General features: G+C 36.0%; 1 protein-coding gene across 6 annotated transcripts in view; it reads left to right on the forward strand.

Annotated features, from left to right (window-relative positions):
• The window catches only part of NMAT1 (Intron maturase, type II family protein), a 47,693-nt gene extending 37,491 nt beyond the window's left edge, over nt 1-10,202 (forward strand). For 5 of the 6 annotated variants that reach the window (XM_010281335.3, XM_010281336.3, XM_010281337.3 and 2 more), the window contains one exon: nt 9,768-10,202. The gene's annotated coding sequence lies outside the window, so the exon portion shown is untranslated. The remainder of the gene's footprint in view (nt 1-9,767) is intronic. The other variant, XM_088901655.1, reaches the window with a different exon arrangement.
• Nucleotides 10,203-12,693: the final 2,491 nt, after the last annotated feature.

Consider the following 12,693-nt stretch of genomic DNA (forward strand, 5'->3'; position numbering starts at 1 on the left):
AAATAGTGCAAGAGGTGTCTAGAGTAGTGTATGTCGAACTCTCCCTCTTGCTTTTATATATAGGCCTCTTTCCTAATGTAATTAGGATTAATCCAAGTCTGATTTGGGTTAGGTCTCTAATTACATTAATAATATGGAGATCTGAACCCATATCCATACCCATATTTGACTCATGACAACTTAAGTTGTGATGTGACTAGTCTAACTAGTCTTATTGGTTAATGGGATAAGGCCCATTGTGATTCACTTACATAACTGTTGCAAGCCTTGTTGGGCTTGAATTATGTATGGCTTGAGACCTTACAAAGGTCACATATTAGTCCATATGGGTTCAGCCCATGTCTAGAAACACATGGGCCGAATTCTCTACACATAGGTAGTGAACCCCTGACCCAATCGAATCAGGCTTAGTATGGGCCCAACATTAAGTCTAAGTGACCCTTGGTTTCAACCACCTTGTGAAGCCCAAGGATCTTATATATATATATATATAGGGGTGCTCTCTCCGTGCAAGAAATGGAATCTACTCATGCGAGTAGATTCCCACGTGAGAGCACCCCAGTAATTACTGTTATTAATTATTGTCATTATACTTAATAAATATATCTTAATTACTGATTATTACAGTAATTTAATAAATATATAATTAGTGATTATAATTAATAATTATTGTTAATAACTAGATATTTACTTTAAAATTATAAATACTGTTAATAAATTATTGATTATTACAGTAATTTAATAAATACATAATTAGTGATTATAATTAATAATTATTGTTATTATAAATATTGTTAATAAATAGATATTTACTTTAAATTAAAATTATAAATATTGTTGTTAATAAATACTGTTAATAAATTTAGTAATTATTGTTATATTAAAAATATTTTAAAATATTATTAAAATTATTGTTATTGATTATTTAATAAAATATTATAATTACTGACTATTACAGGTGTTTGATTTAATGATTGAGTGATTTCAGCTTTTGTATTTGATGTGTAATGTGTATTTGAATAAGTTGGTGTTGCCGAAAGTGAGATAAGTTTTGTGGAAGTGCGTGAGGTTGTGCTGAATATTTGAAGGTGAATACTCTACATATAGCAGTGATTTCTTTGTGAGGTAAGGTGAATTAGTTAAGATGGCATCGATTAGAGGTAAGCTGAATTAGTGAGATAAGTTTTGTATTTAATGGCCAAACCTGCTAGGGTTAATGGCCAAATTTCAAAAGGATTTTGAACTCGAGAACTGGTTTCTCGATACTTGGAAAATCCAATTCTCCTAGGATTGATCTAGTACTGTATTGGATCAAGTTTGAAAACCAAAATTAAATTGAGTGTACTTGATATAGAGTCCACAAATTATAGCTCCGAGAATGGTTGCTCACGCCCAAAACTCAAAGCCAAATTAGCCTCTTAATTGAAGATGCTGCAATTGAGTTTGGAGGTTGATCCTGCAACAATCCTTCAGCTGAATTTGATCTCCAACAAGTTGGGATTTATGCAGCTGTGAGAACCACTTCAAATCTGATGTTTTTTCTTGGTTGGTTCGAACTAGGGTTTATGGGAAGCAAGAGAGAAGAGAAATAGTGCAAGAGGTGTCTAGAGTAGTGTATGTCGAACTCTCCCTCTTGCTTTTTTATATAGGCCTCTTTCCTAATGTAATTAGGATTAATCCAAGTCTGATTTGGGTTAGGTCTCTAATTACATTAATAATATGGAGATCTGAACCCATATTTGACTCATGACAACTTAAGTTGTGATGTGACTAGTCTAACTCGTCTTATTGGTTAATGGGATAAGGCCCATTGTGATTCACTTACATAACTGTTGCAAGCCTTGTTGGGCTTGAATTATGTATGGCTTGAGACCTTACAAAGGTCACATATTAGTCCATATGGGTTCAGCCCATGTCTAGAAACACATGGGCCGAATTCTCTACACATAGGTAGTGAACCCCTGACCCAATCGATCGGGCTTAGTATGGGCCCAACATTAAGTCTAAATGATCCTTGGTTTCAACCACCTTGTGAAGCCCAAGGATCTTATATATATAGGGGTGCTCTCTTTGTGCAGGAAATGGAATCTACTCGTGCGAGTAGATTCCCACGTGAGAGCACCCCAGTAATTTCTGTTATTAATTATTGTTATTATACTTAATAAATATATCTTAATTACTAATTATTACAGTAATTTAATAAATATATAATTAGTGATTATAATTAATAATTATTGTTATTATAAATATTGTTAATAACTAGATATTTACTTTAAAATTATAAATACTGTTATTAAAAAAATACTGTTAATAAATTACTGATTATTACAGTAATTTAATAAATATATAATTAGTGATTATAATTAATAATTATTGTTATTATATACATTGTTAATAAATAGATATTTACTTTAATTTTACTTTAAATTAAAATTATAAATATTGTTGTTAATAAATTTAGTAATTATTGTTATATTAATAATATTTTAAAATATTATTAAAAGTATTGTTATTGATTATTTAATAAAATATTATAATTACTGACTATTACTGACAAATTCTGTTAATTTAATTTAATTTTGGTAATTATTAATTTAATGATTATTGTTAATAAATCCTATTCATAAATTTAATATTTACTGTTATATTAAAAATAACTAAATAATATTATTAAAATTATTATTAATGATTATTTAATTAAATAGTATAATTACTTACTATTATTGATAAATGTTATTAATAAGGTTTTGACAAACGACGGTTCAACCATCCAGTTCGAACGGATGGCCCGTTCTGACAACAAAATTACAAGCAAAAATTTACAGAACCATTATGGCCACCAATTTTCAGGTCGACGATTCATTCATCCGGTTCGAACGGATGGTCCGTTTTGACAACAAAAATTATAGGCAAAAAATTAAGTTTGTGAGGTCCATTAAATAGTATCATACATGTTATGTCATTCAAGCATGTGACTCATACGACCCGAAAACGGAACCGTTATGGCCACTGGTTTTTGGGTCGACGGTTTGACCGTTTGGTTCAAACCGACAACCCGTTCTGACAACAAAAAATTACAAGCAAAAAATTACGGAACCATTCTGGCCACTGGTTTTCAAGTCGATGGTTCGATCATCTGATTCGAAAGGACGACCCATTCTGACAACTAAAATTACAAGAAAAAAATTGAGTGAGGTCCATTAAGCACTATCATACGTGTTATGTCATTTGAGCGTGTGACTCATACGACCCAAAAATGGAACCGTTCTGGCCACCGGTTTTCGGGTTGATGGTTCGACCGTCCGGTTCGAATGGACGACCCGTTTTGACAACAAAAATTAAAAAATAAAAAAAATGGCCAAAAACCATTGAATGGGTCAATTGGTTAACGGTTCGACCACTCGGGTCAATGGGTCATTGACCGATTCAACGGCTTTTGGCCAGGGACCGGGATTGGGGTAAAACGAAATTGGTTGCCTGGACAGTTCCCAATTAAAAAAATAAAAAAATGGACGATTTGTTCTAACAAAAAAATTGAAGGCAAAAAATTGAGTGTCTGAGGTCCATTAAGCAGTACAATACGTGTTATGTCATTCGAGTATGTAACTCATATGACCTAAAGATGGAACTGTTTTGGCCACTGGTTTTCGGGTCGACGGTTCGACTGTTCGGTTCGAACGGACGGCCTGTTCTGACAACAAAAATTAAAAGAATAAAAAACGACCAAAAACCATTGAATGGGTCAACGGTTCGACCGCCTGGGTCAATGGGTTATTGGTCGATTCAACGATTTTTGGCCAAGGACCAAGATTAGGATAAAGTGGAACTGGTTGCCTAGATGGTTCCCAATTAAAAAAAAATAAAAAAATGGCCAAAAACCATTGAACGGGTCAATGAGTCGACAGTTCGACTGCTTGGGTCAATGGGTCGTTGACCGATTCAACGGTTTTTGGCCAGAGACTGGGTCAACGGGTCGACGGTTCCATTCCAACCCCTGCGAAGCAGGGTCCCTCCGCTAGTAATGGATTAATATAATAAGATAAAGCCCATCAGGTTTCAGTCTTGTTATGGTCTCTTATTCTTAACCTCTTAGCCCTAAATGATCAAAACACTACTTACAGGGAAAGACTTCTTCCTTGATTGCAAAATGTAGTGTCACACCCTCTACTCAGATGGATCCCAAGATTAAAACATTTTTCATAAAATAATCAAATGTAAATATAAATACATTTTTCAAAGAGATTTCAAAAATCCATTGCCGGTGGTTTTAGGTTTCCATTGAAGAGAGTATAAGCCCTGATATTCACTTTATTTGACAAAGGGGTTGATCCTATCACAATAATCACCCACCTAAGAAATATCCTAAACTGCTCCAACATGCCTAGGTATTTGACCCAAAGAGGATCTCATTGATTGGCATATTAAAAGTAGACTAGCCCAAGACCTAGTGCAATATCATTATCAAGTCTAGGGTTAAGTGCAACTTTCTAGTTCTGCCCATCTATCTCCAAGGTCCATGACATAACTGGAAATTGGTCCATGTTTAGTGTTTCTTACAAACACCTACTGATTGTACTTAGGATCTAACCCTAGCAGTTGAGACAAGTTGCTCCACTATTTTGGCAATACATCACTGTCAGCCTTGTTAGGATAAACTCCCCAAGTTTATTTAATGGTTGGAAACTTTCTAAACTAACACAAATCTCATAGGTGTCTAGTTTAAGGGGTAATTCATAGAAACATACCAATTTGAACATAAAAAACAATAATGAACTACATAAAACTTAGTGTACATCAATCTGATTGGAGCTAAGGGCACATAAACTGTCTAACGGTCCACCTTAACTATCATTCTACATAAGACTTTTACAAACACAGTAAAAAGGAAGGGGGGCAATTGATGTCCCTGCCTAATCCCTCTCTTGGCAGAGAAGAAATCTCTTGCAACTCCATTGCATTGAGCTAATACAACATTCAATCCACATTGTCCATCTTGATTCAAACCTAGTTCTCTCTAAAATATCTAGAAGGAAAGTCCAACCCACTAAATCATAAGCCTTTTCTAAGTCCAATTTGCACACCAACCCCTTCTTTTCTCTACAACACACTCATTGGCCACTAAGATTTGATCTACAATTTTCCTTGCTTCAACGAAAGCACCTTAATCCTTCTATAAAGTTGTGGAATTGGCTCTTTTTGTTGTTTGGATGTAGGTGGAATAGGCCTACTATAGTAAGCATGGTTTTTGATCCTTCTACTTTTACCTGGCACCAAAAGACAGGAAGATTAATGTGGAGGTTTGCAAGAGCAGTATTGATCTGGACTGTTGGGGAAGAGAGGAATGTAGTGTTTCAAGAGGAGAGAAATTTACGAGACCTAAAGGAATGCATATTGAACTAGGCTATCTAGTGGTTGAAATCCTCAGAACTATTCCTTCATTTCTCCTTTATTGATTTGTGGAGAAATTGGGTTGTAGTGGAAAGTAGCTCTTCCCTAAAGGCTAAAGCAAGTGTAAGATGGACACCTCCTCCTGTAGGGGTTTTGAAGCTGAACTTTGATGTTGGTAGTCAAGGCAACCTATGTCCTTCTGGATTGGGTGGGGTTATAAGGGGTAAGGACGGAAATGTGGTACTTCTTTTCTCGAGCCCCCTAGGTATTGGGGACTCCACTAGGGTAGAGTTGTTAGATCCAATTCATGGTGTACAGTTTGCTATTTAGTTGGCTACAAAATCTTGGGTTTGTAGTGTTGTGTTATAATAATGAAGTCAAGAGGTTGAAGTGGTTAGCAAGGGGTTTGACTATAAGAGTACAATGGGTTGGGAGGTTAGCCAATGCTATGGCTGACTGTCTAGCCAAGCAAGGGGTAGCCAAGGACCAATTGTATTGGGCACAGTTGTAGCTTGATTTTTGCCTTGGAGAGTATGCATCTCGCGCTTCTCCAAGTCTGCTTGTATCAACTTTCACTTATTAAATTAAATTAATATAATGATTTACTTTTTTATAAAAAAAAGACTCCCAATCAAACTTATTGGTTAGTAACCCTTTGGGGTTTTTGCTTCCTTCTTTGGCACCAATGAAATAAAAGTGACATTTTGTTAGACATTGTATGCCCTTAGCTCCAATCAGATTAATGTACACAAACATTTATCAATAAACAAATAAAGTACATTATTGTTTCATGTTCTTATTGGTGTGTTTCTGTGAATTACTCCTTAAATTGGACACTTATGAGACTCATGTTAGTTTGGAATGTTCCCAGTCATTGGATACATTTAGGAAGTTTATCCCGACAAGGCTGACACTGGTGTATTGTCGAATTGGTGGAGCAGCTTGTCTCAGCTACTAGGGTTAGACCCCAAGCACAACCAGTGGGTGTTTGGAAGAAATATTGAACCCAAACCAATTTCCAATTATGCCCTGGACCTTGGAGATAGATGGGTAAAACTAGAAAGTTGCACTTAATCCCAAACTTGATTATTGCACTAGGTTTTAAACCGAACTGTCTTTGATATGCCAACCAGTGAGATCCATCAAGAGTCAAATATCTGGGTATGTTGAGTAGTTTAGGAAATTAACTGAGTGGGTGATCATAGTGATATGATCGGCCCCTTTGTCAAACAAAGTGAATATCATGATTTACACTATCTCTGATGGAAACATAAACTACTATTAGTGAATTTCAACTGTATTTGAAATCTGATTTGCAAAATGTATTTATATGTTATATTACTATTTTATGAAAAAGGTTTGCAAAAGGTTTTAATCCTGGGATCCATCCGAGTAGAGAGTGTGACACTGCATTTTGTAATCAGGTAAGAGGTCCTTCCCTATGTGCAGTGTTTTGATGATTATGGGTTGATTACCTTATGGGCTTTATCTTACATAAATCCTTTATCCTCGAGTCTTCATAGAGTGGTTGAATCCAATGATCATTTACATGTAAATGTTGGGCCCAAACTGAGCCCATGCTGATTGGGTCAAGGGTTCATTGCCCCTGAGCAGTGAATTCGACCTAACCTCTTCCAAAGATGGGGCTGGACCCTTATAGACTTGTGTGAGACCTTTGTGGGTCCCACACCATACAATATTTTGGCCCAAAGTGGCCATACAACACCTTGGGATATGAACCGTTAAAGAAAATGGGCCTAAGGCCCATTACAACAAGGGGAGATTGAAAGAGGAACCTATTTAGCTTAGAACAATCTGGGGAGATAGCTCCTCCGAAATTACAGTACAGGCAGTTCCTTCAGCTCAAGGGAGTCAATTAGTCCATTGGAGGGCCCTCCCACAAACCTCTAATTATAGATAGCTCCTCCGAAAACAAATTTTTATCTTTGTAAGATTTAGGACCATAAACATTTGTTTAGGCCCATTCTCTTTCATTTGAGGATATTTTGTTTTTAATAGACTAAAAGTTGGCTAATCAACTTGTCCACACATTCCATTTCCTCATTCCTCCAAATTGTAAGAGTTCCCCTTGACACTTCTCATGAAAGGGTAAAAGTCCAGCTAAGTCCTCTAATTCCCCAAATACTTTTGACCCATCTTCTATCTATTTTTGATAACTTGGTCTCTTGAATCATAAGTAAGACACATAACAATCTTTGGTCTTTCTTTCCTAAGGACACTCCTTATTAATCTTCTTTTCTTTGCACTTCTTAAACCTCTCACATTCAAACTTAGGATCTTCACTGAGTCAACTTAGAGGCCCAAAAAAATTCCTTTTTCATAGCAATCCCCTTTTCTTCTTTCCCCTTCTCCTACTCTCTTCCTTTTTAGACTATTCCAAAATAACTAATACAATGTTAAACATCTTTCATTTCTATTTCTATGAGCTGCCTTTGTACCAAGTCTCTTGAGTTAAGCCTAAACAAATCCATATTAGGATCTTAAGATTCTTAATCCCAACAAAAATGATTTTGTAATTTAATTATCTTTTAAAAGTATCTTTTTATTATGATGAATAGAAAATATTTTAAAAGGCCACACGCCTAGGCTGAGGCACAAGCACGCCAAGTACACTAAGTGTGCATCTTTGTAAAGGGGTTGCCAGGCACAGGACCTGAAATGCGCCTTACCTGTGCACCTTTCAAGTCATGGGGGAATGTTGACATGGTTCTAAGTTTTGTGCTCTCTCATGCTTTTGTTTAACTGCCACTGGTCTTTTGGATAAAGTGAGTCCATAGCTTTTACTAGATATACCTTGAATTTTAGTTTGTTGGGTTGCTTGTAATGTTGATTGTATTTTTGGCTGGCTGGGGAAGTGTGGATATGTTATGTTGCCTTGTTCTATATAGGGTGGAAGCTTGCTTTCTAGTATAGAGAATAGATTAATGGGAAAATCACAAGTCAAGATGGCATGCGTGGAAACATACTCTGAATTTTGTGTATAACCGTTTTGCTATAAACCTGGTGAAAACTGACTGACCGGCCGGTTTAATCGGAAAACTGGTGCTAGTTTCATGAAACTGCCCGGGCTATTAAATACTTGAAATTTTAAAACGTGCTTAACAAGATTTGAACCCACGACCTTTTATTTTCATATAGCTTAATTACCATTAATCCACTTCTTTACTTGTACTATTTAATGATTCTTTATTGTATATATTACCTTATTACACATGTATTTTAAAGAAAATGTAAATTAAGAGACTTTGACTTTGATCATTTGTTTTAAAAATAAAGGAATTTTTCATCCATCCTCCATATTTAAGTATATTAAAAATTATAAAATATATTATATATAGTATTTTATATAACCTATAGTATATATACATATATGCCACGCCATCATGATTCGACCTCGGTTGAATCTCTAACCGATGAACCTCTCCCTCTCTGGTTCTCTGAACATTGGACAAAATCGTAGGTAAAGAATTGACAGTTATGACGATCTTGTACTTGTTTGTGGTACTGATCAAGTTGTTGGAAACAGGACTTTTCCTGCAAGGAATTAAATAGATGTGAAACAGTTTCCCCTCTGCGACGGGTGTTGGTGGGTTTGCTGTTGCTAAAAACAACTGAAGAAGAAATATATGCTGAAGAAACTCCTCATGCATCCCCTTCTAGCACTACCCACATTAGTTTTTTTTTTTTTTTTCCTTCTTTTTTTGTGCAAAGTGCTCGTTTGTTCTAAATTGCATTGAAAAATGACTCAAAATGGGCATAATTTTCATATTTTCTCTTATAGATGTAGGGCCCACATGGTTAATTTATGCTTTATTGGTGTAGGTCCACTTGTTTCTGCTATGTATCTGTCATTGAGTATTTTACATGTACTCTTATTATGTATCATCAAAATTTGATTAGTAAATGTTGGTCCCACATTGACATTTTGAATGTGGACCCCCATGTGATTAAGGGGCGTTTTACAATGTAAATTGCTTTTCTTGTTGCCGGTTCCAAAAACAAGTCAAAACCATCTGGTTTGAAAGTTTCTCAAAACAAAACACAGAAAAAAAACATATTCTTGGTTGTGTTTGTTTCTCATGCTTTTGAAGGGACAATCCTTCCTTGAACACAAATGGGATTCTCCAGATGTTGATTTCTTAAGGACATTATTTCACCATTTGAAAGAGAGGTTGAGTTCCTTGAACACAAATGAGTTCTTTCTTTCATGTTCAGATTTTTACTGCTACTTTTTGTTTTTTTAATGAAAACAATTAATTTTTCTTTTATTAAAAAAATAGTTTCTTTTTCTTTTTCTAATGACTTTCAATCTTGCAACGCCCTGTATAAAATAATTTATTTTAAAACTACTTATGCAGGGGCCCTCTGCTAGTTGTACTTGAATCAGACTGACAATGGGATGAAGCTGAGCAGTGCGTGTTCAAAATGGTTCGAAAGCATCATCCACCGTTTTCTGCAGTGAGAATTTTGGCCAAAAGTCAACCGAATCAGATGACACCTCACCATAACTATCAAATTACACTGAATGTCAGAAAAAACATGAGATCAACAAGAAAATGTGAAATTTGAAGTGTTAAGATACCAAATTATTAAACCACATAGTAGGCCCCAACTTCATGTGTGTTGGAGGAATGATGGTGACATGAGGGATAATTCACTGTCTAATTTTCTTGATCGAATTACAAACAAGGAGATGATGCCAATAAATTTTACCCCATATTGGGCTTGAATTTTCATCCCGAGCCCATTCAAATTTTGATATAATCCAACCAAACCTACTGAAGTTGCACCCCTATTTACATGGCATACTATACATGTAGGACTTGGGCACTGTCATTACAGGCATTTTACTGTTATTCAACTCACATGCAGAATAAAAAACTGTTTGGACAGAGAAGGAATTCCACTTCTTTCATACAACCAAAAAGACAGTGGAAAAATGAAAGCCATCTTAGATTGTCGCTGAAAGAGAACCTACCTTGGGTTATTGCTGTCTTGTAAATGGTATAATTGGTGTTCTTAATAAAGAGTTTGGAAGATATTTCACAGATATCATTTATATTATTTACGAAAGATAAGAAAGGGCTTCTGCCCATGGCTACATGAGAGAAATGAGTTGCGAAGCAAAGGATTTTAGTTTTATTTTTGTAGTTCAGTTTGGGCTCAGTTTGATGATTAAGTACTCGTTATATAAGTATTTTTTAAAAGTACTTATTTTAATAATCACCAAGTTTGTTTGATAATCCATTTTTCAGATTACTTATTATGGATTTAAGCACTTATTGAGGTGAAGATGTTTGATAGGTTACTTTTCTCATAAGTGTTTATATCGACACAAATGACAATTTTACCTTCCACTCAGATCTCTCTTTTATTTTCTTCACCAGAACTGTAGATTGGACAACAGGATTAACAACCTTCACAAAATTCTCGGATTCTCATTTCCGCCCCCCGAGTCTCATTTTTCCATCTCATCTTTCTTTTTCCTTTGGATTTTTCAACCATTCCACGATGATTCTGCTGTGATTTCTCTGGAAGACATTGTTATAATTTTGCAATTTCTGTATCGCGCCACTTTGTCTTTGGTTTGCTACTTCTCTCCTTTACTGAAAACCATTTTTTATCACTCTTCCTATTTCCTCAATATTCCTTGATCGTTCTTCTGATTCTGATTCTCTCTCTCTTAGATCAATGGATGTGAAATTATTATTATGGATACATTCTGCTTTTATCTCCGATGAAGGATTTGAATACTTATGGATACCAGCGCCACCTATCAAAATTGATATCGTTTGATTTGTTTTCCACCAAATGTGATTCCACAATTGGAGCTACCATTTCAAAACTTCTTTTATATGTTCACCATCGGTAACTTTTCCTTCTTTCTTCATCAAGTGTTGGCTCGAGAAGTTGATTGTTCCTCTTTAACTCTATTTCAATCGGTAATAAACTAGAAAATTTAGCAATTCTTATCAACAATAATTGTAACTCTTAAGAAAAACTCCTAAATCCCTATTCAAGTTAAGACAAAGAAGAAAGCATATATGCAGTATTACCGGAAATTTCGTAAGCTGTAGCCCTGTTAATTTCAGCAGAAGTCACGACAAGCGTCTCGCAGAATGTGACCGAGTGACGGAAGACAGATTTATCACTAAGCCACCGCAGTGCAGAAATGAACAGAATTAGATAACGCCCCAATATGGTCAGATAGAAATAAAATGACAAGAAGAAAAATAGAGAGAAAAAGAGAACCCACGATTGGGGGGCACAGACATGAACATTGTATTGACCTTGTCAAACCAGAGCCTCGACCAGGAAGGTAAGGCCCGGGGCATCGATTCCATCCGCATTAGTGACTAACACAGTAGGTTTGGAGCAATCCTGATCGGAAGAGGAGGGAGAGGAAGAAGTGGAAGAAGGTTCTATGGATTCGTCGGTCTTCTTGGACTGTTCGTCGCCGCCACCTTTTCTGCTAGTTAGAACGTCTTGTAGATTAGATATTAGGGATGGGGGTAAAAAGTTGTTCTTCACAGAAGCCATCATTGAGATGCTGCAGAAACTAAAAATTATCTACAAGACGTTATAGGAGTTTATGCGTCGTTTCTCAATAAAATAGAGGTTTGACCTCCTACCTGTTGTTTGGGAACGTTTGAAGAAAACTTGCGTAAAAAACTCAGAAGTGAGAGGTAAAACGTCTGAAATTCCTATAACGTTTGTAACAACTGAAAATTTTTCAATGCCGGCAACCGGAGTAGCTGAAACTTTTGCTTGGAAGAAAACTTGCGTAAAAAACTCAGAAGTGAGAGGTTGCATACAAATAGAAGGAAAGAAAATCTCAATAAGAGAGAGTGGCTGAGATGGTTCAACCTTTGATCTCTTGAAGTTGTTTTTTCAGTCTGAGACTAAGAGAATGTGATTTCTAGACGTCTGAGAGTGAGAGGGCCTGAGACTAAGGGAGGGAGACAGAAGGTTTTTCCAGAAAAGAGAGAGGGGGTAGGGAGTGGGGGAGCAGGAAGAGAGACTGAACTACTGAAGTGAGAAGGGGGTAGGGGATGCCATTTACTCGAAGGTCGCCGGAAACGACAGGAAAACTCGTTCGTTCTCCCGTTCTCCCTCGAAGGTCACCGGACTCGAAAGGCTTCACAACAGTAGGGGACTCAAAACCAACATTCATGAAGCCTTGGTCTAAAGTCAAAGTCATGCTTTCTTTTACATGCACAAAATGTTGGCACGTGAGATCGCTAATCTACTCGCACATAGATATATATATATATATATAGATAG

This window comes from Nelumbo nucifera, chromosome 3 (genome assembly GCF_055504915.1).
Source record: "Nelumbo nucifera cultivar China Antique chromosome 3, China Antique-T2T, whole genome shotgun sequence".
Classification (NCBI taxonomy): Eukaryota; Viridiplantae; Streptophyta; class Magnoliopsida; order Proteales; family Nelumbonaceae; genus Nelumbo; species Nelumbo nucifera.